The sequence below is a fragment of the Ochlerotatus camptorhynchus genome, unplaced genomic scaffold (genome assembly GCF_037179485.1).
Source record: "Ochlerotatus camptorhynchus isolate MF236.1 unplaced genomic scaffold, CSIRO-AGI_Acam_v1.1 ptg000070l, whole genome shotgun sequence".
Classification (NCBI taxonomy): Eukaryota; Metazoa; Arthropoda; class Insecta; order Diptera; family Culicidae; genus Ochlerotatus; species Ochlerotatus camptorhynchus.
Genome location: NW_027040560.1, coordinates 1,364,127 through 1,389,958, shown reverse-complemented (window position 1 = coordinate 1,389,958; position 25,832 = coordinate 1,364,127). Strand labels below are relative to the sequence as shown.

Genomic DNA, 25,832 nt, shown 5'->3' with positions numbered 1-25,832 from the left:
ACCCGATTACGTTGTTAAACCAGATTGGAAACAGGCTTGCAGCGATGGGGAGCTTTAATTATTGTAGTGGATAACCTGGAGGGAAACGGTGTGGGCATGCCCGTTCAAAGGTGTCCGTTATCGAGTGTCGTTAAATTGCTTGTTTGAACTGGAGACTGAACAAAATGATACATTTAAGTCTGATGGGCTTTGGAAAGCTTCTGGCGTGACTGGAGTGCCGTTTCCGATTTAGATTGACTTAGACCGACATACAACTCTCTCTATAACTCGACATTCAAGGGACCATCGAGTTATGGAATTATAGAGTTATAGAATAACAATCCCGTACAAAATCGCCATCACAGTAGCCATGAAATTAAATTTTACAATGGTTCTATAACTCGATATCGAGTTAGGGGACATCGAGTTTTGGAGAGTTGACTGTAATTGTTTGTAATGTTTTTCTCAGGACAACATTTTTCCTCAATTCGATCATGTCATCGACTAAAATCTTCAAAATATGATATGTTGCCAGACGGATTACGGTTAAAGTTAAATTGACCTACATCCTAAGATATCCGGAACACATCTGGTACTGGCCAATGCACATTGCACAGTGACGCAGAAGGGTGATTTTAAGGAAAACAAAAATTAAAAAAGTTCACAGCGATGAAGTTTAATCAAGTGGGTGTCTTCATAAATAGAAGTTTTTAGTTGAAAAAAGGCGCATCTAAGCAGTTCCAGGCCAAATGACGAATCGGAGATACTCGACCTTCTCCAATGTGAATGAAACTTGGTTTTTGATCTTGGCAGGGCTGGTAGCAAGTCATTTTTTAGTGTCTAAGTCGCTATTTTCGAGTAAGTTACTAAAAAGTAACTTTTTTACGACTAATGTTGAGAGTTACGAATTTGCCTTGATGATTCAAGCTCGTTAGCTTCAAAATTTGACCAGATTATAAAATTTAATCTTTTTTCCTTTCCTGTGATCTTGACATTGATCTATCGTAAATTTTCTGAGGTTTCGAAACAAAATTCTAGACTCAATCTTTTTTTATAATGGGTTTATTTTTCCAGGCTCATTTGCCGCAGCTTTGCGAAGCCGATATTCATTGTTTAGATTACAAAATTACTTAAAACTAACGTTGGTAAAGCGGGGGCCGATTACTCGCGGCTATCTCGATGTTAGAGGTAACAAATTGTAACAAATGGATGGCAGGGTAGGGATTGAGAACACAAGGTTTGGAGAGCAATGTGCTCTTGAGAGCTCAATTCGATAGAAGTGCGAGTCTAACGAGCAGTGATAGGACATAAGACTTGATATAACGCGTATAAAGTCGCGGATCATGTCCAACCCTTTGAACCATGGTTTGTTCGACACCTGTGGGAGAATAGAATGTAACCATCTTCTCAAATCACCATCATTCCATTTTTGTTGCCAACTGATGAGGACTTGCTGACGAGCAATGGAGAAAAATTCGTTGAAGGCAATTTGTCGCTCAAAAATATCGCCTTCCATAGCGCCCACGTTAGCCAACGAGTCCGCTTTCTCATTACCCGGAATTGAGCAATAAGATGGGACCCAAGCTAAGGTGATAGTATAGGAGCAGTTGGATAAAGCACTCAGTTTAGATCGTATTTCAGGCAGGAAATACGAGGAGTGCTTCATTGGCCTCATTGAACGAATAGCCTCCAATGAGCTAAGGCTATCCGTAAAATTAAATAATGGTCAGAAGGTAGTGAGGCAACATATACGGAACAGGGTTTTTGCAGTTGATAAGAGGCGCTATGAAATTCGTTGAATACTCCAAATCCAGTGGAAGCGTTTATAAAGGGTGATACGGTCAAAATTTGGTCAAGGGAAAACGCGTGTAAAACGGTGAAATCGTTTATTTAAAAAATCAAATTAAATTTCTTTTTCAAGTTCAATTAGTATAAAATTCAGGAAAAATATTCAGTTAGGCTTCCGCTTTTCCAAATCCGAATTGCCGGGCCTTACGCTTGACCCCTGCCATCAGATTTTGTACAGCCACCTTGTCCACCTTCTTCGCCGCAGAAAGCCAGTTTGCCTTGAACTGCTGCTCGCCCTTAGCAGTTTTTTTGGTCTTCTTTAGGTTCCGCTTGACAATAGCCCAGTATTTCTCAATTGGGCGGAGCTCTGGCGTGTTGGGAGGGTTCTTGTCCTTGGGAACCACCTGCACGTTGTTGGCGGCGTACCACTCCATGGCCTTTTTACCGTAATGGCAAGATGCCAAATCCGGCCAAAACAGTACGGAACAACCGTGTTTCTTCAGGAAAGGCAGCAGACGTTTATTCAAACACTCTTTCACGTAAATTTCTTGGTTGACAGTCCCGGAAGCTATGAAAATGCTGCTTTTCAAGCCACAGGTACAGATGGCTTGCCAAACCAGATATTTCTTTGCGAACTTTGACAGTTTCATGTGCTTGAAAACATCTGCTACCTTTCCCCTTCCTTTTGCCGTATAAAACTCCTGTCCCGGAAGCTGCTTGTAGTCGGCTTTGACGTAGGTTTCGTCGTCCATTACCACGCAGTCAAACTTCGTCAGCATCGTCGTGTACAGCCTCCGGGATCGCGCTTTGGCCGTCGTATTTTGTTTATCATCGCGATTTGGAGTCACTACCTTCTTGTAAGTCGATAGTCCGGCTCGTTTTTTGGCTCGATGCACGGTTGTAGACGATACACCCAGCTTATTTGCGGCATCTCGGAGAGAGAGGTTAGGGTTTCGCTTGAAACTACCGGCAACCCTCTTTGTCGTCTCAGCGGCTTCCGGTTTTCGATTTCCCCCCGATCCAGACTTCCTGGCTGTCGACAAACGTTCCCCAAACACTTTAATTACATTTGTAACGGTTGATTTGGCAACTTTTAGCGATTTTGCCAACTTTGCGTGCGAGTAGCTCGGATTTTCGCGATGCGCGAGCAAAATTTTGATACGCTGCTCTTCTTGCTTGGACGGCATTTTGACAACTGAAGAGTGAATTCCAAAATCAAAATAGGAGCAACATTCTACACACACACACCTTCAAAATGAGGGGTGTTCAGGTTTTTTAATTGCAAATTTGAAAGAAATACGTCAAGTTGATATTGACCAAATTTTGACCGTATCACCCTTTAGTTGACCCATCTGTGAAAAAACTCCTATTGTTACTGACATGGTGGTACTTGTTTGCAAAAATTAAGGAAACAACCATCGACCGATGGTGATCTGGTATTCCACGGACATTGTCAGATCAAAATTTACAGAGGAACTATAAAAGTCTTGGAAGCAAACACGATTCGAATTGTACGAAGAAGGGCCAATCTCCAGCGTCATGTACTCATAATAGAGACTCATGAATCTTGTTTGAGGATTTCTGTCGAGCAGCTTCTCAAAGTTTTCTATTACCAATGGGTTCATTACTTCACAACGGATAAGAAACCGGAAGAACAGTTCCGCGAAACGATCTGTCAGTGTACTTCGAGGCTCATCGTATGCGTCGAGTGCATACAACCAAGCGCGATTCGGAGGCAACGGTATTGAACCCGTTGCATGACCCAATCTTGATCATGAAAGTTTGCCTAAGATGTCAAAAAATGGTCTAGAAAATTTTTCATGCTCTCGACATTTTTTCAACTTTGGCTAGAAATTTGAACATCTTTGAAATCGGGTAGTATTGTATTTTTTCCGGACTTGTAATCCGGAATCAAAACGTTTCCAGGGCCAGGTTTTAGTAAAAAAAATGCTATGTCCAACATATCATAACGGTTAGGTAAGGTTTTCTTTATTAAGGAGGTTTTCAGCCTTGGGCTGGTTCGCCTCCGGGGAATATCATAACATGTTTGCAATGTTTTAAATTTTTCAAGAACATTCTATACGTTCAAAATATCGAAACTTATTCCAGGCCGCACAGTTTTCTCAACTTGTTTGCCTTAGAGATCTCGAATTTTTAAATCCCTGCAATTGAAAAATGGTCCAAAAACTCTAAAATGTATCCCTGAATCACAAATTTTTCATGATCTAGATTTTAAGTTCTAGACGCATGAGTGAAAAATATGTTCGTGATATGTCCGTTTTGGAGAATTTTCCTCGTTCCAGCATAATCTACTGCAATCTGCAATCTAGAAAAGTTCTCTAGGTCCCAGAGTTATAAAAAAATGGTGTTACAGAAGTCTCTATATCCTAGATCTTTAAAATTGACTGTCCTAAAATTGTAAAAAAAAATCTTAATCCGTGACTTTGAACATTTTTTTTCTTTTTTTCTTTACGCCTAAATTTTTCGTTCTAATCATCAAATTGATATCTGCTTCTAACATCAACTTAGTAAATTATTTGGAAATGAGTTTGAAGAGTGAGACAATTGAGGTTGGAATTGGACCGGGCTCTCATATATTCAATTCAGACCTATTTTTCAAGATCAAATTTATGGGAACCTTAAGGGGAAAGGGAAGTTATTAATTTTTGGAAGTTCAAAAGCAGTGTTGGCAAAATCAGAAATCAATTGATATTTTTCCGCTCTCATGCGCTCGCAATATCACGCGTGATAATGGAACAAAATATCATGCTTGATATTGGTTTTAACAAGCTCCTTTGATATTGCGAGACTATTTACAACGTGCAAAAATCAAGCTGAGAGTTGACTCGACACAAAAATGATTCCATTGCACATCGTTTTTTTTAGGAAGAGAAAGCATAATTTGCTATCTCTTTTTAATCTTCACCGATGGCAGACACGAAGGGACTGCTGCAAGCCGTTATGGAAGTTTCGGTTGCATTCGGGTGTAAAGCAAAAATCATTAAACTCAATTTCACCACAGTTTGGTGAGATTCGCAGTTGGTGAGTTTTGTAAGCTTGATATTCACAGCTTGCAAAATCAACCGCAGTAGTTTGCTTATTGATTTTTGTCTACGAAAACCAAGCGTGATCTTGGGCGTTGGTGATATTTGATTTTTTTTTATATTTTCCCAACACTGTTCAAAACCACTTTTGCGATTAAAACCTAAATTCGGCAGTGAAAATGTATTCACTGTATTCCGATTACACATTTTAATGAACTTAATTTTGGAACAAAAAAATGGAACAATGGAACAAAATTCGACTTTCTGGGACTTTTTTTTCGTGAGTTAGAGGCGGGATATGGAACATTGATGAATTGGTTTCTAAAACTGGTCACAACTATCTCCAAACTTTGGTTCTGTAGACCATGGTTTAGACTTATTGAATGCTTTAAAACCGTGATAAAACGTTCAATGTTGCATGGAAACGGGGTACCAAATTCACAATTTTTGATGCAAATTCAGAATTATTAAACAATTGTGTATATTGACCCTTTTACATGAACTAACATAATCCAAACATTTAAACATGTTTAGGCATGTAAATTTATCAATATCTGTTGGTCGGTTGTCTGCGGTACATATCTCCAACGTAAAATTATATCTCCAACGTAATTTTTTTTGCATAGCTTAATTTATATTTCCACTTGATTGGACATTTAATAAGAGGGTGTTGTAAAGACTGGAACGCGCGAAAATTGATCGACAAAAAATCGTTTCTTGCAGTCAAAATTCATATCACAAAAATCTTCTTATTTTTCTTTTGGTAGTTCAATTCATATATTTAAATGAAAAAAATGTTCGTTTATTCTTTTGGTTTGTCAAATCCGAACTGCCGTGCCTTCCGCTTAACCCCTTCCATTAAACTTTGCACAGTGGTCTCAGCGACCTTATTCGTCGCCAAACGCCAGTTAGATTTAAACTGCTGCTCGTTTTCCATGGATTTATTAGTTTTTTGAGATTCCGTTTAACCAAGGCCCAATACCGTTCGATAGGGCGGAGTTATGGGCTGTTTGGAGGGTTGTGGTCTATGGGTACCACAACCACGTTGTTCGCATCGTACCACTCGAGTGCCTTTTTCCCATAGTGGCAGCTCGCCAAGTCCGGCCAGAATAGCACAGGTCTATTATGTTGCTTTAGAAATGGTCGCAGCCGCTTGTACAGGCACACCTGGACGTAGATCTCTTGATTGATTGTTCCCGTAGTAATGAAAATGCCGCTTTTTAGACCACACGTGCATATGACCTACCAGACGAGATATTTTTCGGGAAATTCGATAGTTTTATGGTTTTGAAAATTTCAACCACCTTCCCTTTTCCTGATGCGGTATAAAACTCCTGTCCCGGAAGCTGCTTGAAATCCGCCTCGGTTCGCCACTTTCACCTTCTTAAACGTCGACAACCCGGCTCGTTTCTTGGCCCGCTGCACAGTATTATGGGAGACATTGAGCTTGCCAGTGATGTCCCGGATGGAGAGGTTAGGATTCCGCTTATATTTCACCGCCACCTTCTTCGTCGTCGCTGCCACGTCCGGATTACGATTTCCGCCGATTCCAGGCTTCCTGCCGGTCGACAGACGCTCCCCGAACACTTTTAAAACGTTTGTCACGATCGATTTGGCTACATCCAGCAATTTTGCCAACTTGGCGTGTGATAACGTCGGATTCTCTTGCTGCGTGAGCAAAATTTTGACACGCTGCTCCTCTTGTTTGGATGTGATTTTTAAAACTGGAGAGCAAACGGTGAAAACTCATCATAGCAACCATTGTATATACACTCAACTTCCAAATGCTGCATTTCAGGTTTTTTATGCATTTTTAACAGAAATACACCAATTTGTAGTAGACAAATTTTTGCGCGTTCCAGACTTTATGTTTGAAATATCAGATTGTCTTGTATAAAAAACTCACAGACAGCTTAATTCCTTAAACTAGAGCTAATCCTATTTTTAAAAAAGTTTTTAGATGCATTAAATCGTAGTTGTCACGAGACTCGTTAAATCGCTGGCAACAAACATCAAGTGGATTATTTTGCCCGTAGAGGGTTCGATGTTGAGGAATGCGGAGAAGATCATTCTGGCGTGTCTGTCTAACCGGAGCATTGCAATTGGCAAATCAAAGTTGGCACTCGTGGAGAATAGAAGAACTATGAGAGTGATGATGGTTTCAAAATTTTACACGGTGAGGTATACGAGTGCAATCTTAAAATGCTTTTATTTTGCAAATGAAGCATTTTATTTTAATCTGGTTGATGCTACGTTAGTAGAAAACTTAAGGACTTCTCAATAAACATATAATATAGAAAAAATAATTTCTTTTCAGATTTTTAGGTGTACACATAGATTTGAGCTTTTTTACCACTGTAGCAGCAACCATATTTAAATAAAATGTTCCATTTGCAAAATAAAAGCATTTTAAGATTGCATTCGTATACTTCCCCGTGGAAAATTTTGAAACCATCATCACTGTTATAGTTCTTCTATTCTCCACGAGTGCCAACTTTGATTTGCCAATTAAGTTCAGCACAATCAATATTGTTGTTCAGAATGTCAAATATGAACAGCCGTTGCAGAAGTATACTCCTATTCGACATTCTGCAAAGGTCAATCAAAACACAGCGGTTCTCGTATGGGGGAAAAACAACCGGGTTATTCCAGGGTAACAGTTGTAGAGCGCACCTAACAAAGTTTTGCTGAATATTTTCAATGCGAAAGCAAAGCTAACATGATATGGTGCCCATACTAGAACGCCATATTCCAGTATGCTTCGCACCAGAGAACAATACAATGATTTAAGGCAATAGACATCCTCGAAATGTTGCGTGTTGCTTTTGATAAATCCAAGTATCGCGTAGGCTTTGGCGGTTGTTGCTGCTATGTGATCGGTAAATGTCAGCTTGCTTTAAAGAATTACACCCAGATCCTTGATCGATGACACTCGGTTAACATTTGAAGAAAACATCTTGTACTCGAAAATTGCAGTTGTCCTCGATCGGTTGAATGAAATAACGTTACATTTGCGAATGTTCACGTCCATTCCGTTCAATGAACACCATTCAAGAAGAGAGTCTATGTCCAATTGGATAGCAAAGCAATCCACCATATAGGTGATTATACGAAAGAAATTCAGGTCATCAGCGACGCATACTTCGGTGATTTGAGGAGTATATACGCAAAGATCGTTCACAAAAAGTACGAAAAGTGACTCCCTTGAGGCACCCCGGAAGTAATGGAGAACATTTCAGAGCAAAAAACAAAACAAAAGCACTGCGGTCAGATAAGTATGATTCAATCCACCGAGTAAGCCACTCCGGGAATCCCAGGCAACTGACTCCGCACATTGTTTAATAAAGATTGGAGGTAAACGATCAGGACCTGCTCCCATCGAAGTGCCTATGGACTCAAGTTTAAGATTGCCGCATCAAGATATTTTCGCATGGACCTAATCTGGTAGCGTTGGTTTGAACTTTTTTGCTCTGTTCAGATTCCGTCCTGTGCTTTTCTTTTTCAAACTGCTTTACCATTGCGCACTTGACCTGGTCATCGACTCCACTATCGAAGAATGCTAGACAAACGTTCAACTCGGAGAAATACCATTAATGTTTTTTTTTTAATTTGTCCAAGGTTATAATTCAGCAAGTTCCGGGTCATCGTAGTTGAGCAATGAGTGGGCAAATTCCAGATCATTACGAGGAGCAGATAGCGGCAGTGGGGCTTGAAACCAACCTTTAAAGTTGTGAATATTAAGTCATTGAATTAGAGCAACCAACCTACCTTTCAAATAGATCCTCAACACGAAAAGAACAAACCTCTTCAGCATGTAGACAGTAACATCTTCGAATGAAAATTGGTCACGAAAGATGAACATTTTCAGTCCATAGATTGCGTTTGCCAATCTTGAGCTTGAATCGTTTGAAAGGATCTAGACACATCATCACTAATTGCAGAAATTCCTCATAGTCATCCCTGACGAATTTGCCTGCAACATTTTGCTGCAGAAATTTATCAATTTAGTGCCATGATTTCCTCATGAAAGTTTTCAAAAGTTTTTCATCCGGCGATGTGGTTTTGGCTTTGAAGACAATAGTGTACGCGGTCATCAAAACTAACTCGTAGACGTGATGTCTATAGGGCGGGCAGATCAAGAAACTCCCTACCAAAGTATTTCTCAAGTAGAACACCTGCGCCATTCTTCTCTCCGGAATTGACATTTGTTGTGTCGTATCCCTTTTCCTTGATAAAGTTGTTCAGGCTCCATGATTTTAAGCTTTCGTACGCATGTTCTGCAACCACTCTTCCTGTTCCATTTCGAAGAAATTTACAGCTTATAACTTGCTATGTCGAATTGTTGCCTCAACTTGCAACTTGCCTGTTGATTTAGTGCCTCAAATCACAATAGTGCCCGAGATTAACTCCCTAGAAAACTCGAAGTGGCAGTGAAAGTGCCTATGATTTGTGGACGCTGAACCATACCACCTAAAGAACTCAGTATGCCTTTAGAACTCAGTCACAGTAATTAATTGAAAGCTTTCTATGCCAACCAATGTATGAATCTGTATCATTACATGCACAGTGATACTCTATGCCCAGGGAAGTTGAGAAAATTTTCAACCTGGGAATGGAACATACTGAGTTCTTAAGGTGATACTATTCAGCGTCCACAGGCACTTTCACTGCCACTTCGAGTTTTCTAGGGAGTTAATCTCGGGCACTATTGTGATTTGAGGCACTAAATTGTCATCACAGTTTTGTTATTGTATTTTTCCGGTAGCAGATAATGGCCTCCTGGAAAAAACGAAGTGGAACCAGAGCCCGAGGATCTAGATCGTATCACCTTAAAACAATTTCTATATAAAGATCCCTTCAGACCGATCGCGTTTGTCATAGTGGTCTTTGGTTTTTTGTTCATGATTCCGTTATAAAAAATCTGGGACTTTGAATAGTTATCTGAAGTCTATGACTTGGAAAATTGGTAACTACTCTGCAATGCTCATTTCTGTTTGCAAACTTTGTAAACATATCAAACAGAAATGAATAAATAGTGTATTACTGAATTATAAGTGGGGATGGGTGGCATTCACTAGCCCGAGAATACCCTCCACATGCTAGCAAATATATCATATTAACAATATGATCCATTCATGCCTTTTCCAAATGTTGAGTAAGAGTCAAATTATTTTCTTTAACTACATTGTGTTCATTACTTTAAAATTTGACTGTCATGTAACTGTTGTCATCAAATAAAATAAAATACTGAAATACATTCATTTGAAATATTAAACAAATTTTTATTTGGTTTACCCCTCGTGACGATAAACAAATACATTGGTAGCCTTTTTGGCCACACACAGAGGTGCTTTCATCGCTAAAAATTCGGTTCGCCAGCTAAGCGAAAGTGTGGATCATAATGTTAATATAATATATTTGATGCTAGCCTCTTCACCAACCATACATCAGTACACACTTATCGAGTCAGTAATTTTTGCCGGATTTTTGAATAGCGGAACTCTTCGGTAAAATTTAAAAAAATCTGTGAAAAATTCAAAGTTGAGAAAATGTGTTACGAAAATTTAAAGACTAACTTCTGTTAACCCCGTGTAATTATGAAAAATAACAGTCATTTGAATTTTAACCGAGTCAGTAATCCAAAAATCCAGTAAAAATACTAACTCCTGTAAAAAAATTAAGTGTGTATACAGAAGCAGCGGAGCTCCACACTCCTCCATCGAAACAGCACCGCAGCTGAGCTGCGAGTGCTATGAAATTGGCGTTGACGGCACCGTCAAAAAAATTTGCTCTTCCAGCAAATTTAGATAGTTTCTTATAGGAATTTTCGGTGGAGTGAAAGGATAGTACAAAGTCCGCCATGTTTCACGCACAGTCTGACGTTTGCTTATGGATTTTCTCATAGGAGTAAAGAGCTACAGAGTCGCCGTCAACGCCAATAAAAAGGACATCGACTTATTACCACTACCTACTTCTCTCCCTTCCGCTCTCAGAATTCGCTGATTCGGTGTATCTCGTTGTGTTTTCTGCTGAGACTGAGCAATATTCGATACCGCGAAACATCTCCGCAGTTATGTTTTCTTTCGGCGCAGGAGATGTGCGGTAATCAAAAGTTAAGAATGTAGCTAAACATCTACAATAACATTCTACCAAATTTTCATGTGCGTAGTCCACTGCAACAGCCGAACGTACGAACGAATAGGGTGACTATAGCGCATTTTATGAAAACGTCACAAGTTTTTATGGCTGTTTTAAATCAATAATTACGAAGAAACCATAAAGCCTACAAGGTTACTACCAAAGGCACAAATCTAGGGAACTGCATGGAAAATGTTTTGTAGAACAACTAAATAAACAGAAATGAAAATTTCCAACTTAAAAACTCTAAAATGTATGAAATTTCACAAGTTTTTTTTTGGTACTTTCAACATACTTTTCAATTTTAATGTATGATAATTAACTTTAATCGAGTTCTTTTGCAAATAGCATTGATAGCTAAGACTTTAATCTTTCATTTGGTATGTTGAAATCAGAAAACCACATTAAGATTAAAAAAATATAGCTAACCAAAGTTGGCAATACAAAAAAACATAAAATGTTGAATAACTCACTTAGCAGTCATTTCCGACCCTATGTTTCATGGGGATTTTTTCATAACTTTAGGAGCCCTATCTACCCTGAAAATATGTAAAACCCGGAACCAAACACCCTGTATATACCTACATCATTTTTCTTGTCTATTTAATATATGTTTCACATCGAATATGCGTCACACATATCAAAACGGCCAGGCCTACTGTACAGCATTTAAGGGGCAAGATGATTCAGAAAACATCGGGCTTCATAATCCAATAAATGGATGCAACGTGGACATCTCGTACCGTATGTTCCGATTTTGTTAATTATATGATTGGTTGGCCGTTGGAAGCAACAAAGCTATAAAGGTTAAGTGATGCTCAATTTTCTTCTGCCGGTTGGGACATGAGCACTAACTCTTGTCCTAGCCTTTTATGACTTATGGCTATAGCGCCATTACTTGCTTTCTGAAAAGAGAAGAAAGAAAGGAAAAGGAGAAGGGCAAAGGAAAAAGGATTATGTGAAATCTATGATAAACAACATTTTTGATTTGAAATATACAATACAGAAATGCATAACGGCGCGGTGGTCACTACCCGAGTCTTGTCACTATTATCAAGTCATAAAAAGTAACAAGGACTAAAATGTGCTCCTTTGATTACTGGAAAACCCTGATTCCCTAGGTTGAAGTTGTCACGACTAGGGTTCGGTGGTAGATGTTATACCAGTAACGCACCACAAAAAGGTGATTTCCCAACGTTACTGGGTTGAAAAGATAAAAATTTACAAAATGGAATGAACTCACCAAGTTTAGCCAATTGAACCTGAAGGCTGCCTGACATGTGTTGCTGTAGAAGTCCAAATTGTAGACGAAGCTTGATGAAGATCAACATGAACTAGTCCGGTTTGTGGTAGTTGCGCTGAATGTCTTCCTTCGAATTGAGATAAACAAATGTTCGGATGTATGTAGTCGATATTTGATGTGCATTGGCAAGCTTTTTCGTGGCCAATAGTCAGGTTCAACGCTGTGACTCAACGAATGATGGAACTAATGATGGAACTAATGATGGGACGCCTCGTGGAGGTTCTACTTAGCTTCGGAAGACCTTCTCAGCGGTAAATAATAGGGACCTGAGAATGGGAATGAGAAACTAGAAATTGTCTCCTGGGCCTGGTTATAGCCAGATCATCAACCGATTATAGATATAAAAAAAACTTCACGGAAAAAAAACAAACGTTAGATTCAAGTGTCTACAAAATTAGAACATATTCTGAAACCTACATTTTTTCGCTTCCTGTGAGTTGCAGATTTTCTTAGATTAACACGGTTCAGGTCAACGCCAAGAGCATTGACCATGGAGCCAAGAATGCCAACAGTACCGCGATTGGAGATTTTTTCCTTGCCCAAATTTTCTGCAACAATATTGTTTATGACGTTAATGCACTTAACAGGATTTTTCATTCTGGAAGGCTGTAATCCGGATCTTAAGAGTCATCACCTTTTTCCGATTCTTGGTCTTCATCTTCCAAACCGGTGTCTTCATCCTTTATTTGTTGCATTGATATCGGTATTTGTTGTAGTTGTTTTGCCAACACCGGAGTGGTCTCTGCGGAACTTGCCGGTCGATTTTGAAGTAAAATATTTAATATCAAAAGTACAGTGTAATTCAGCCTTGCAGTTTTTGATTTCCCTAATTAAAACTGGGTTTGTGTTAGTAGTGTCTTTTTGTGCCTTCTTCCATTCCGTAACCAATTTTTGGAGCTTCCAAATCACGATTTTCGTTAGCTGACGTTGGCATCCAGCTTCCTCCCACACGTTGACGAGATCTTTGACCACGGATTTGAAACTTTCCTGCTGTGTCTTCAGAAGTACTTCGCGTTGAAAGCGATCGAAGCAAATAACTTCCAGCTTTGATGGAAGATTAAGTCGAGGTAACCGGCTTCTGGGTAAACCAGTGATCTTATCCAAAAGTTGTGGTGGCTTCATTGCTATGCAACGATTCCACGAGTGAATGATATAATCACATTCAATGTATACGCACCGTTCTAATAGTTTTTTTTTATTATTTTACTGGATGCCGCGTTTATTTAAGATAAAGTCTATAGAGAGCTGGAAAAAGGGCATATCTGCTTTGATCGATTCTCTTCATCGACTTTCTCTTTTGATAACCACGGCTATGCAAAATTTATCTATCGTCCAAATCGTCAAATACAACAGAGAATGTTGTTGCAGCTGAGTTGTGTGTGTGTGTGTCATCCTCTATCCCTCACCCAGCCGGGGGCGTTCGACAAGTAGAACTGCGAATAATTTGATCAAATCTCATGCTCCGTAATGGTGCCCTTTATGTTGTGAAGACTAGTACTTCAAAAAGGGTAACTTTTGAGGCAAGACAGGGTGTCCTCAACAAGTTAAGGGAACAGGATGCACTAAATGTCCACAACAGGTACAGCAAAACATCACATAGACGCCCTTATTCACACTGACTACTCAGGGGGTAGAAGGTCAAGAAGAGCCACCGACGCCAGCTTGAACCGGGTACCTGTGTCTCCCACGATATACCCGCGGCAATGGTCAGCAGACGATGCCCTGTGCGTATTTAGTATGTAATATGTTTTATTTGGATGTAGAAAATGTTTGAAGCCATGCGTCATCTAAACCATAATTTGCATCACCATAAATACACTTTTCAACAATCTTCAACTGGAACGTACTCTCCAAATCATTACACCCGGGAGCGCATTCTCGATGCTTCCACGCATATTTTTCTCTAGTCATTTTTAAACAATTCCTCCTCCAGCGATTCCAACCACACAATAACTAAATATCACTTTTCTTCGCTTTTCTTTTTCAAGTCACTCTGTGCACAAAATCAATGCACATCGCAAAACCCTAACAATAGATCAGCGCCGTTCAAATCAAATTATCGCGCCCAGGACACAAAACTATTCAAAACTGAAATTAAAAACTATCCCTCGCGATGCCTCAAATTTCTGTTCCGGTAGCACAAGCGAAGAAAAAACAAACAACGTAGATGACGACATCGCTTCTGATGCTTGCAAACACGTTTTTTCCTCGATTCTTAAACTTCCACCAATTACACACGTATTACCTAACCGTCCGGGAGGCAGAATGTTGTTGCAGCTGAGTTATTAACGAAAGAGAAAGTCGATGAAGAGAATCGATCAAAGCAGATAGGCCCTTCTTCCAGCTCTGTATAGAAGTATCTGTCAGAATGGTTAGAACTGGTTGACCCGGTAGAGTGAACGGATAACCAAAAGGACCCGCTTCAACTCGTCGTCCACAAATTTTGACATTTCTTTCGGAATTGCCTTGGCTACTACATGTTATCAACAATCAATACGAAACTAACGATTTTAAATTGGCTCACTACTTGACTAGCCTATTGGTCCCAAGCAAACGATTAACGTACCCCATTCTAGTCGAAATTCTAGTACCGCACAATGTTTGTTTTGATTCGCTATTAAAGTTTGACAGATAAAATGAGGGTTATTGGTTTTTCCTATGTTTCGAGGGGTGAATCGATTAGCTTGGGACCGAAGAGAGTACCAGAGCTGAGCCAAAAAGTTGAGCACATTATTTCGGGACCTTCTAGTCTTAGAGTTACCTCTATGATGTTATTTCTTTTGCCCTTATGGAGAATGAAGAATAAAAGCATAAACAAAAGCGAGGCTAACTTTTGCGTGCACTGGTTTATATCTTACAACTTCAGCCCATATCACCGCCTACTGGACGGTATTGGTGATCAATTTCGAATATTAGAAAAGCTTTGTCAACTAGAGAAGATTGCAAAGAACGCCCAAATCGGTGTACTCACTGCTGAGATCTTGAATAAAAAAGAAAATTTAGAAAATATGTACAGTTTATGACAATTGGTTTCCACAAAAAATGTTCCTTATGAAATTTGTTTTCGAATAGATTTCATAGATAACTGATATAAAATTATGTGAGCCCAATCTTAGATCCATAGGCCACAATTAGAGCCATTTCTTAAAAAAAATACTCCTAAAAAATAACTAATTTTTGCGATCTTTATTAAACAATTTTGTTAAAAAATGCCCATTGTTCATAAATCGACTTATGGGAAACTCTAGTTCAATTTCTAGAAAGTCGATATGTTCTACAAAAATGCTTGAAATAAGTGTTTCTGTCATTCTAGAGCTGAGCACCATGAATTTTCTAACATCGATTTTTATCGGGACACCCTACGTTGGTAGACTGTGGACTATCCTTGCTGTTCGACTTGATCAAGTTTAATAACCTCTTATTGTACTCAACCTGCCATTGTATGATGGGCAAAAACGGTTTGGGTGAATCCGTGGGCTACATCGCTCACGCGCATCCACGGGAAAAATGAGAATCTCCTTTCAACAACAGGATCATACAACCGGTAAAAAACAAGTCATTATACAGGAGGATGCCGCAATAGACTGATGCAACATTTGAAATTTTTGCTCCACAGTGCTCAAACGGTTCCAAATTGGGCCCTGATTAGCCTCCCAAAATTTGAACTCATTTAGTGAGAAACTGACTTGGCACAAACCATTTGAAGTTTATATGGGAATTACTATGGAGAAACCATAATTTCGGTTCACCAGTTCACTCTACTTTAAAAAATGATAGCTGAACTTGTTGAAAATTTTCCCAGCTACAACTTTGTTAAAGACCACTTTTCGATCAAATGTAAGGTACAAAAATTATTAATGTTTCAAGTCACTGATGTCTTATGATTATGCTCAATCAGCTGTTCAGCAGGCAACATTGGTGTTTATGGCGCGTAGAATAGAGGACAAAAATCATGGCTACTATGTCACACTGCGGATTACAGTGTTGCCCACAATACAGTTGCTTAATCTTGCCATAAATTTATCAATCTATTAAACAATAAATAACTATTTAATTTGACGTTTGGCTGAAAAAAGATTTTCTGCAAAGTGGTAGCTGATAAAAATTCCCATAAGAATAGCAATAGAATTTGTTAACAGTACAATATGTAAAAAGAATAGAAGACAATGAACAAAAAGTTTTGTTTCCCCATAGTAATTTCCATATAAAATGGTTTGTGCCGAGTTAGATTCATATCAAATGAGTTTAAACTTTCGGAGGCTAATCAGGACTCGATTTGAAACCGTTTGATCACTGTGGAGCGAAAATTTCAAATTTTGCATCTGTCTAATGCCCCAATGAGTGGGGAGAAGAGCCCGCCCTCTATTCACGAAATGTTAAAGACAGAGAGAACTTTGGCATTTCTACTCTTCCCATCCATTTCGCTTCAATCGGGTGCCCTGGTGAACCATCATGTACTGTAATGGAATGAAAGTTAAGAGAAAAATAAAGGGAAATGTTGCAAAGGAATCCATGATATCACGATGATTTCGAAGAGTTACCATAGATATGCTCCCGCTACTTCTTCAACCGGTGTTAAAAACAGCTCTCTCGCCGTTCCTTCGTCAGCGGAAACCTACCTGGGTAATTACAGGGGGGCTGGAACTCATGGTCCGCTAGTGCTGGTGAGTTATAAAGGGTGTCCACGATGAAATTGCCACACTATGAAATTGCTCTAACTTTTTAACCGTTGGGTAGAATTTAATGAAAATTTGGGTGGATTTAGTTCATAGTGCATTATTTACATCCTGCAAGTTTAAAGTCCTGTGATCAAAACTCGCGGAAATGGAGTCGAAAGAACAGCTCGTGCGTGATAAAATCTTGCGCATTCATCACGAGAACAAGGATCTCTCGCATCGTTCCATCGCTAAAACGTTGGGAATCGCGAATTCCACGGTGTCGCGAGTGATTAAGCGGTTCATGCTGACGAAAGTTGAATGCTGCATCATGGACGACGAAACATATGTGAAGGCCGACTTCAAACAGATCCCCGGCAACCTGTTTTTCACGGCCAAGGATAAGTTCAGCGTTCCGGAGCATGTCCGCACTCAGAAGATGTCCAAATTTGCGAAGAAATTCCTGGTTTGACAAGCCATCTGCACGTGCGGGAAGCGGAGTGCACCTTTCGTGACCCAGGACACGATGAACGGACAGGTGTACATAAAAGAGTGCCTCCAGAAGCGGCTGCTTCCTCTCCTGAAGGCCCACAACGTCCCAACAATCTTCTGGCCGGATTTGGCCTCATGCCACTACTCCAAGGACGTGCTGAAGTGGTATGCGGAAAATAAGGTCAATTTCGTGCCGAAAATGTTCAACCCTCCCAACACTCCGGAGCTCCGCCCCATCGAAAAGTACTGGGCGATTATGAAGCAGCACCTTCTTAAACGACCTAAGGAAGTGAAGACAGTCGAGGAACTGAAGAAAGTATGGGTTTACATGCAAAAAACAGTTGATTCACAGGTTGTGCAGAATCTTATGGCCGGGGTTAAGGCCAAGGTGCGGGCATTTGCGTATGGACTGTAAATAAAATACGAGTAAAATGGTAAAATGAAGTTTAATAGTTATTTCTCAATCCCTGAAAATTTGATGGCAATCGGATGAAAACTCGAATTTTGCGAATCAATTTTGTGTGTGGCAATTTCATCGTGGACACCCTTTATGCCGTTAGTGTTCATGAAAAGTTTGCCATAAAGAAGGCCAAAACAAACAAAAATACGGACAGATTTGGACAGGCATGGACTTGTTTCATACGACCGGAAGGTTTATGCTGGTCACAAATGCCTTTCCAAACCGATTTCCTACGCAAATGATCAATCTTTGATGTGAATTTCACGAATAAACACGAGGAACATTTCTTATGGTCCTGCAAAATGGTCATAGTTCATTTTGGTAAACAAACTAACACTTCTTATTTGTGTGTCACCTTTGTGTAAAGCGCCTCGAGTGGAAACCCCCAACAATCACTAAACACACTCTAGCTACTGCCTAAGCGCCTAATGAAAGGTGCCACACAAGGAAGAAGTGTTAGTTTGTTTACTAAAATGAACTATGGCTATTGTATATGGCAAGTTTTGCAGTCACAGTCTGGAAAACTCAGCATCAGTCCCTCACAGGCCAAATCAACTGGCAATCAACGCCGAAATCAGACCCGACAATTCAAGCGACCGAAAACAAACAAATCTAATATCACAGACAAACAGACGTAACTCTTAGAAAAACTTGTTCTGGAAAACATAGTATCTCAAAACATATAACCTCAGTAACGACATCTCTCTGGCTTCTCGCGGAAAACAAGCTTGCTCGCTAACTCGTAAACAATATTGCATAAAAGTTCTATAGAATATATAGAAACGTCAAAGTGATCCGATGCCAGCGCTGCGGCGAGTAGTTCGCGGAACTGATAATATTCAAATCAACCGTTAAATGCATGAACGAAGATACACAATAAAGAGTTACGTCTGTTTGTCTGTGCTAATATGTCAACCTACAGAAAGAACCTTTTTTTTGCCAGGATCATAGGTGTTAATTCGCGTAAAAAAACCGTGAAAGAAAATGAAATCGCGTAGAAAACCACTCAATAAAGGGTACAGTGTGTTCCAAAATGGGGCCAATGGTGCTCGGCGCTCGGCCTAGCGTTATTCGAATTTTTCTCTCGATTTTGCAGCTCATATAAAAAATAATCAACGCTTTGATAAACCTTGGATGGTTAATGTCTATTATGCTTATTGTCTTTATGCCCAACCTCGTATGCCAAATAAGATACACACATTCAGACTCTATCCTTATGAATAACATGTTCTAAATTGACAATCAGAACAATGTCATCAAAATAGCCTTGATAGCGTTTTTCGGAGCTCAAAAGAGTTGTTAAATAAAATCAACCGGTTAACGATTACGATTGTCAGCACTCTAATGTTGGTTGGAGCTATACGTTTGTTTGAACTTTACCACAAATTTCATTTCGAAAGTTCAAGTGTTTTGACCCTGATCGAATTTCGATTGCACTTCGCCAGAACGCTAAACTACCGACAGCTAAAATAAGCATCGAAGATGGAAAACTCATATTTTTCTCGTAGATCGCACCTGAAAGCATTTCTTACTCCGTGCGGTTGGTCATGACTTGCTGGGATCGGTTGGCTGCATTCATTTTTATGTATCCGCCATTCGGCAAATTTTTGGCGATCAAAGCATTCCTCCAATGGCGTGGAGAAGGATAAGAGAAGGAGGTGAGGCGCGCGAATAGAAAACAAAACAAAACCTTGACTGCTGCCAAGAAAAACGTTATGTAAAAACCGCCCGTTAGTGCAGTGTGTCTCGGGTGGGATCGCTTTTCAAGATCAACAGTCATTTCCAGCTGCCGGAAAATTGAATTATAGCTGTGAACTTGAGCGTAGCGAAATGGAAATTTTTCGAGTGGTTCATCCGATGAATGACGGTCAGTTCTTCTGCCCAAGCCCACCATTTGGCGGGCCCAATTTAAAGGGTTGCACGCAACGATCATCAATTGTGTTTCATTTATTAATATTTGCCAAAACATCAGATTAGTTAACACTTTCTATTTGGGAAGCCACATACATCCTATGCGAACACATTAATTACATACCTGACCATTGATGCAGAGTATTTGACTCATGGTTTTAATTAACTTTCTTACATGACTAAATAAATTTATCTACCATTTACTTGGTTATTTGGAATAAATCGGTTACACCATTATTCGGTAAAGTTGTTGTGTTGAAAAATATTTTCTATGATTTTAAGTTAAAAAACTATTTCATTGAAAAAAGTGCTCAAAACTTCAAAAAGAAAATTTAATCGCAATGACATTTAGACTGAAGTTTTAACCTCTCCGCCATGATTGTTGTGAGATAAAATACGTTAACTTTTTTTCAGTAGCTCCATAATTAGTATTAAATTAGGTCTGTGAAGCAAAGAAGAGAGTGAAGGATGCATTTTATGATAACGCAACAAGCAGTTGTGGTTGGTTTATATGTCAACGAAGTAGGGGAAGAAGGGGTATAATGATAAAGTTCTCAAATCTCTAAAAGTGCTTTGTAAAACTCCCGTTAGTTTTCTCTGAAATACCTTGGTGTTATCCTTGACATTCATTCTAAAATCTACTATCTTCTCACCATTCCTTCGAAACAAAAAATCTAGTCTGGTCCGAAAATTAAAAAAAAAATACAAGGTCCCTAATAATAAGCATAATGATGCGCAAACAAGTAGTACTCGTTTATGATGACTGGGCTAGGAAACAACGTTTTTTTATGAATACAGTGCTAAAATTATCACGTTTTACTTGTACATTTTTCAAAAGATTTTCATGTAAATCTGGAAAAGTGTTTATTTCAAAAGATTTGTAGAGTTATGTCCTACCGATTGGTGTATTTTGATTTAAATTTCATCTTTATATGAAAAAGTTATAAGCATTCAAAACCTTACACCTTTTGTGAGGATCGCAATTTTAGATTTTCGATTTACCCGCTGTACCTTCCCGTAAGACGTAGTCTACGTCAAAAATCCTGCCTTGGTGGCCTTTCGAAATACATGCAGAATAGAAAAAAATGCGTGCTAGAAGGTTAATTATATTTCCATCATTCTTGCTACCCAATGGTAAACAAACCTTCGTCTAGAAAAGCCTTTTACCTCATATACCTGCCCATTAAAACAATGTTCAAAAACTGTTGCATCCGGTATCCGCGACAGGGTCAACGAAACTATTAATTACGCTAATCGATCCATAAAACCTCTATGTTTCGTTAATCGTAACGCCATAGATTATCAACGTGAAGTAGGCTTTGACGTACTACGCGCTCGTTTCCACTGGCGCTCAACGAAAGGGGCGCGTTTCTAACTTGTTCACCGTATGATTTACTCAGAGCACAGTTTTTGCAATGCAGCTGAGATGAGGAAAGCAAAAACCGCTGTGGTCGCTTGGAAGCTCTAGGTAAAGCATTTAATCAAGTGATTGAAAAATGATTGCTTTTTACACTCGTATAAGTACCACCTTCGCGTAACGTAAGTAACCTTGGTCTCACTGACCCACCGCAGCAGCGCAGTGGGTGATCGCATTTGCCTACTTAGATACCACCATGACGGATTCCTACAACAATACACCACACATTGTCAATGGTGACTTTGATGATGAAGGCGACGACGACCTTGCCTTCGGTTTGACCAATCGAAGGACTTTCATAAACACGGTTCCCAAAGAGTGCGTGACTTGCAATCTGGATAAATATTTCTCGTTCACATACGGTTATTTAGAAGCAACATTGCCACAGGTTTGCACAGATTAATACCCAGAAAATAGTTGTTAATGATTTTGACTTCGGTTGAAACATTTTCAGCGTATAATGACACCGACCAAAAGTAAGATGTTAACCACAACGATGACGAAACGAATACTAAGACATGACGATGGTACACGCTAACGTGAAAAAGAAGCAATTAGCTCTTGAACAATAGGTGAAAATATTGGTAAAGTGGATCTATGACGCACTGAATCTAGAAACTAGAGCGAACAAACCAAACATTGCTCGCTCAACAACCTGCTATGATGAATCACGCCAAGAAGTTTGACACCTCAAAGTGATAAAATTGGTCTAGACGCCGGTGATTGCTTCTTAGGTAGCTACCATTCACCAAACGACGCGTGCGAGGCCTACTATCTAATCGGTGACTAGCTTTACGGCAATGTTAATAAATGCTTTCATTTGATTAACGAGACTTGACCAAGTTTGTTAATTTATTGTAAACGTGAAATTTAAAAACATTGTTGTTATGACGGGTGGTGGCTATCAACATCCCGTCTGCGATCGCTCGTCTACCTTGAAGTGATTTGTCTTAGCCGCGTGCAGACAGGTGAACCATAAATAATGGTTTCAATTTAATTAAGTGTCGATGAGACACAGCTACTTGGGGACTTGTTGGTTGCGCTGGGAATAACCCTGAGAATGAAATGTCAATCCCATCCGTAGAGTGTGCCCTGTCACAAACACTGTTGTTATTTACTGGTTGCCCAATGTGGTGTTGTAGGCGCCCAGCGATGTTGACATTTGAATCGGAAAGGGGGTTGTGCAACACGAGCGCGCGGTATATCGTTCTCATTGTGCGGGGGGTGGCCGGATTTGGACGACGGCTGCTGGGTACGGACGGCGAATGCACTGACAATGGACCATTCACGACTTGATCGGTTGAGGTACAGTGGAGGTGGGACTTGTGAATCCGTATTTGCATTTTTGTGATCGTGATTTTGCATTCCTTAGTGTTGTATAATGTTTGAAATGGTGGGGGTTTTGTTATAGTTTATTTCAGTTAGCATTCTGTGTTGATCAGTATCCGGATTAGGTATGAAATTGATTGAAAATAACCACAAAGAGGTAAATTTTTAACATTCAGAAGCAACACCAAAACATCATAACCTGTGCAAATCAAAACGATCTTCAGAGTAGAAGGTATGATGAGTCAAGAAAAGAAGCTTACAGTACTCCAGAATCTTCAGGGCAAGTCCAAAACGTCAGGAAACTCAAGCTAGCCTCAGAAGACTTCCAACGTAGAGGGTCCTTTGGGTATTCCGAGCAAGTTCAAGTCTTGAAGACAACTAGCAATTAAGATCAGACTGATTTCTCAAAAATGTCACGGTACATCAAATGAAGATTAATTCCTGATGCCCCAAAGATCATCAGAACGCTAAATGCTTTCAACCTTCAGATGGTTCAAAACAAGTCCGGATGGTGATCAGGACAAGTCAAAAGAGTCTTCAGATCGAGACCTCCGGATACATGTCAGAATTTCAGATGATTATCAGAATAAGTGTTTTCCAATTGACTTCAAGATACCCTCTTTAGGGTATGTCTAGAATGTCTGTAAAGCTGAGGCCAGACAACCTTCCCAGCAAGTCCAGAAGAATACTAAGTTCTGATGCCCAAATGTTCAGCCACCTCCAGCGTGGTCTTGCTTTGTGTCTTTACCGATTGAGCTAAGGGAGGTCCTATCAGGACAAGTCCAAATGAGGTATTTCTGAGAAATTTAGGTCCGTACAATTCATACGCAGACGCGTGTAATAAGCTCCACCCATTTGCTATTGCAGGTAGATTTGAAGTTTGTTCAATGGTAGAAGTTGAGCTAGTTAGGTTATCTTCCTATCTGAAATCGACGTCCGTGTTAGGGACGGTCTGTCTACACTCGATACTCATGGCGAGTGGAAATTTTTGCTATAGAAATGCAGATTTTGACTTCATTGAAGGCGCTTAGACTTCTAGAAAATGCGGAAAATGTGAATATGTTGAAGGTGTTTGAAGACATGCTGAAACTGAAGTAGACTGCGTCGGAATGTTATGCATACGTGTGAAAATTGTTGCTATAGAAATAAAGACTTAGATTGATTGACCTGACAAAGGACTTTGGAAATCTTTTGAATATTTCCTGATCATCACGCCATTTTGGGAGAATATCTGAGGGAAATCTTCGATCAGTTGAAGATCTTTTAAATACGTCCTGATCAACCTACCGTCAAGGGAGAATATACAAGAACGTCAATTGTCTGTACCATTTTTGCATAAGTATAATTGTGTGGCAAGTACAATCATGCTCTAGTTATGCTTAAGGAAGTCGAGACATTTTGCAACCCGAAAAATTCCTAGACTGGACCGGGAATCGAACCCAGCCAGCTTCAGCATGAGTTTGCTTTGTAGCTGCGCTTTTACCGACTGAGTTAAAGGGCGAACACGAAATTATTGCGACACCGAAAATGTCATGCCAATTTTCTTATAATGTTTAGAATCAAACCAAAATTTTAGGGTAGTGTTATACATATATTTACTTCAAAAATCAAAAGAAAAGTTAAATAGAAAGCCTTGAGTGTAAAATTGAACGCATTTTCGCTTGATGCCCTCCATCAAAGTCTTTACAGTGTCATCCGGTACCAGTTTCTCAGTTTTTTTTTTCATTTTCTTAACATGTCCTTCTCGTCTTTGACTGTCTTCTTGCTCTTCCGAAGTTCCCGCTTCATTATTGCCCAGTACTGCTCCACCGGGCGCAGCTCCGGACAGTTTGGCGGATTCATGTCCTTTGGAACAAAATGGACAGAATTGGCCTCATACCACTCCAGGACACTTTTAAAATAGTGGCATGATGCCAAATCTGGCCAAAATAGCGGAGCTTCGTCGTGCTGCTGCAAGAACGGCAAAAGGCGCTTCTCGAGGCACTCAGATTTGTAGATCTCGCCATTTACTGTGCCCTTTGTCACGAAAGGCTCACTCCTCAGTCCGCAAGAGCAGATGGCCTGCCAAATGAGATATTTGGAGGCGAACTTCGACATTTTCTAAATTTGTCGTCCACATCGAACTTGCTCTTGCCGGTGAAAAACTCCAACCCCGGAATTTGCTTAAAATCGGCTTTTATATACGTTTCGTCGTCCATCACACAGCAGCCATATTTTGTCAGCATCTTCTCGTAGAGCTTCCGTGCCCGAGTTTTAGCCGTCGATTGTTGCCGCTCATCGCGGTTTGGGAAGTTCTGTACCTTGTATGTATGTAGTCCAGCTCTCTTCTTTGCATTCTGGACGTAGCTCTGCGACATGCCGATCTTTTTAGCCAAATCACGGCTTGAGACGTTGGGATTTGCTTTAATCATCCGCTTCACCTTTCCCTCCGTCTTTTTATTCTCCGGTCCCGGTTTTCTTCCAGCTCCTTTGCCGTGGTCCAACGTCAACCGCTCCTGGAACCGCTTAAACACTCTGGAGACGGTTGAATAGTGAATGTTCAACATTTTCTTGAAAGAATTTGTTCTCTAAACTCGCGTTGGTTCACCTCCACTTTCGTTGAATCGAAAAACACGACTTCGAGTTTGACAGCATGTACACAATACACATCAATGAGAAAGTGTGCAAAATTTGGTTAATTTTTACCCAATGGTAAAAAAGTTATGCCCTGTTGAATGTGTCGCAATAATTTCGTGTTCGCCCTTTAAGGGAGGCTCCTATCTTTGAACACCTGGAGCACTTATAAATGTTTGAGAGATGCCATTTCAAATAATTCACATGATAACATCTGACCAACCAGCAATCTTGGGAGAATTGCTGTAGACGTCATTTAATTTTTGGAGCAACTGAAGATTTTCAGAATAAAACTTGATCTATCTGAAGTCCGGAAAAAATTCGTAAAGAACTTTACAGAAATTTTCCATTAGCTGGTGATATTTGAAATACTTACTGATAAAGCTGCCAACTTCCAGAGTTGGTTGGAAATGCTAACATGAAGCTTTAGTGTGATGATTTATTAGCTAGAGAATGATCTTTAGAAGAGTGTAGGTGGATAGTTCCGTTAGAGTACGGCAGTATGAAAATTGAATAGAAGTTGAAAATGAGCGAAGGGCCATTAAAGCGACAGTTTTCAAGATAGACGCACATTTTTGCCTAGCCCGTACGATGTACGCGGGGACTTGAAGTATGTCTCCAAGTCCACAGGCAAAAATGTGCGTCCTTCTTGTTGCTCATAAACTGACTGCGGCTGTGGAATAGTTCTAGCGACGTTTTCATC

The 25,832-nt window shown here is 39.8% G+C and overlaps 1 protein-coding gene across 1 annotated transcript in view; it reads left to right on the top strand.

The window, feature by feature from the left end:
- yellow-e overlaps nucleotides 1–25,832 on the top strand; it is a 64,618-nt gene that overhangs the window by 587 nt on the left and 38,199 nt on the right. The gene's annotated exons all lie outside the window — the stretch shown is intronic.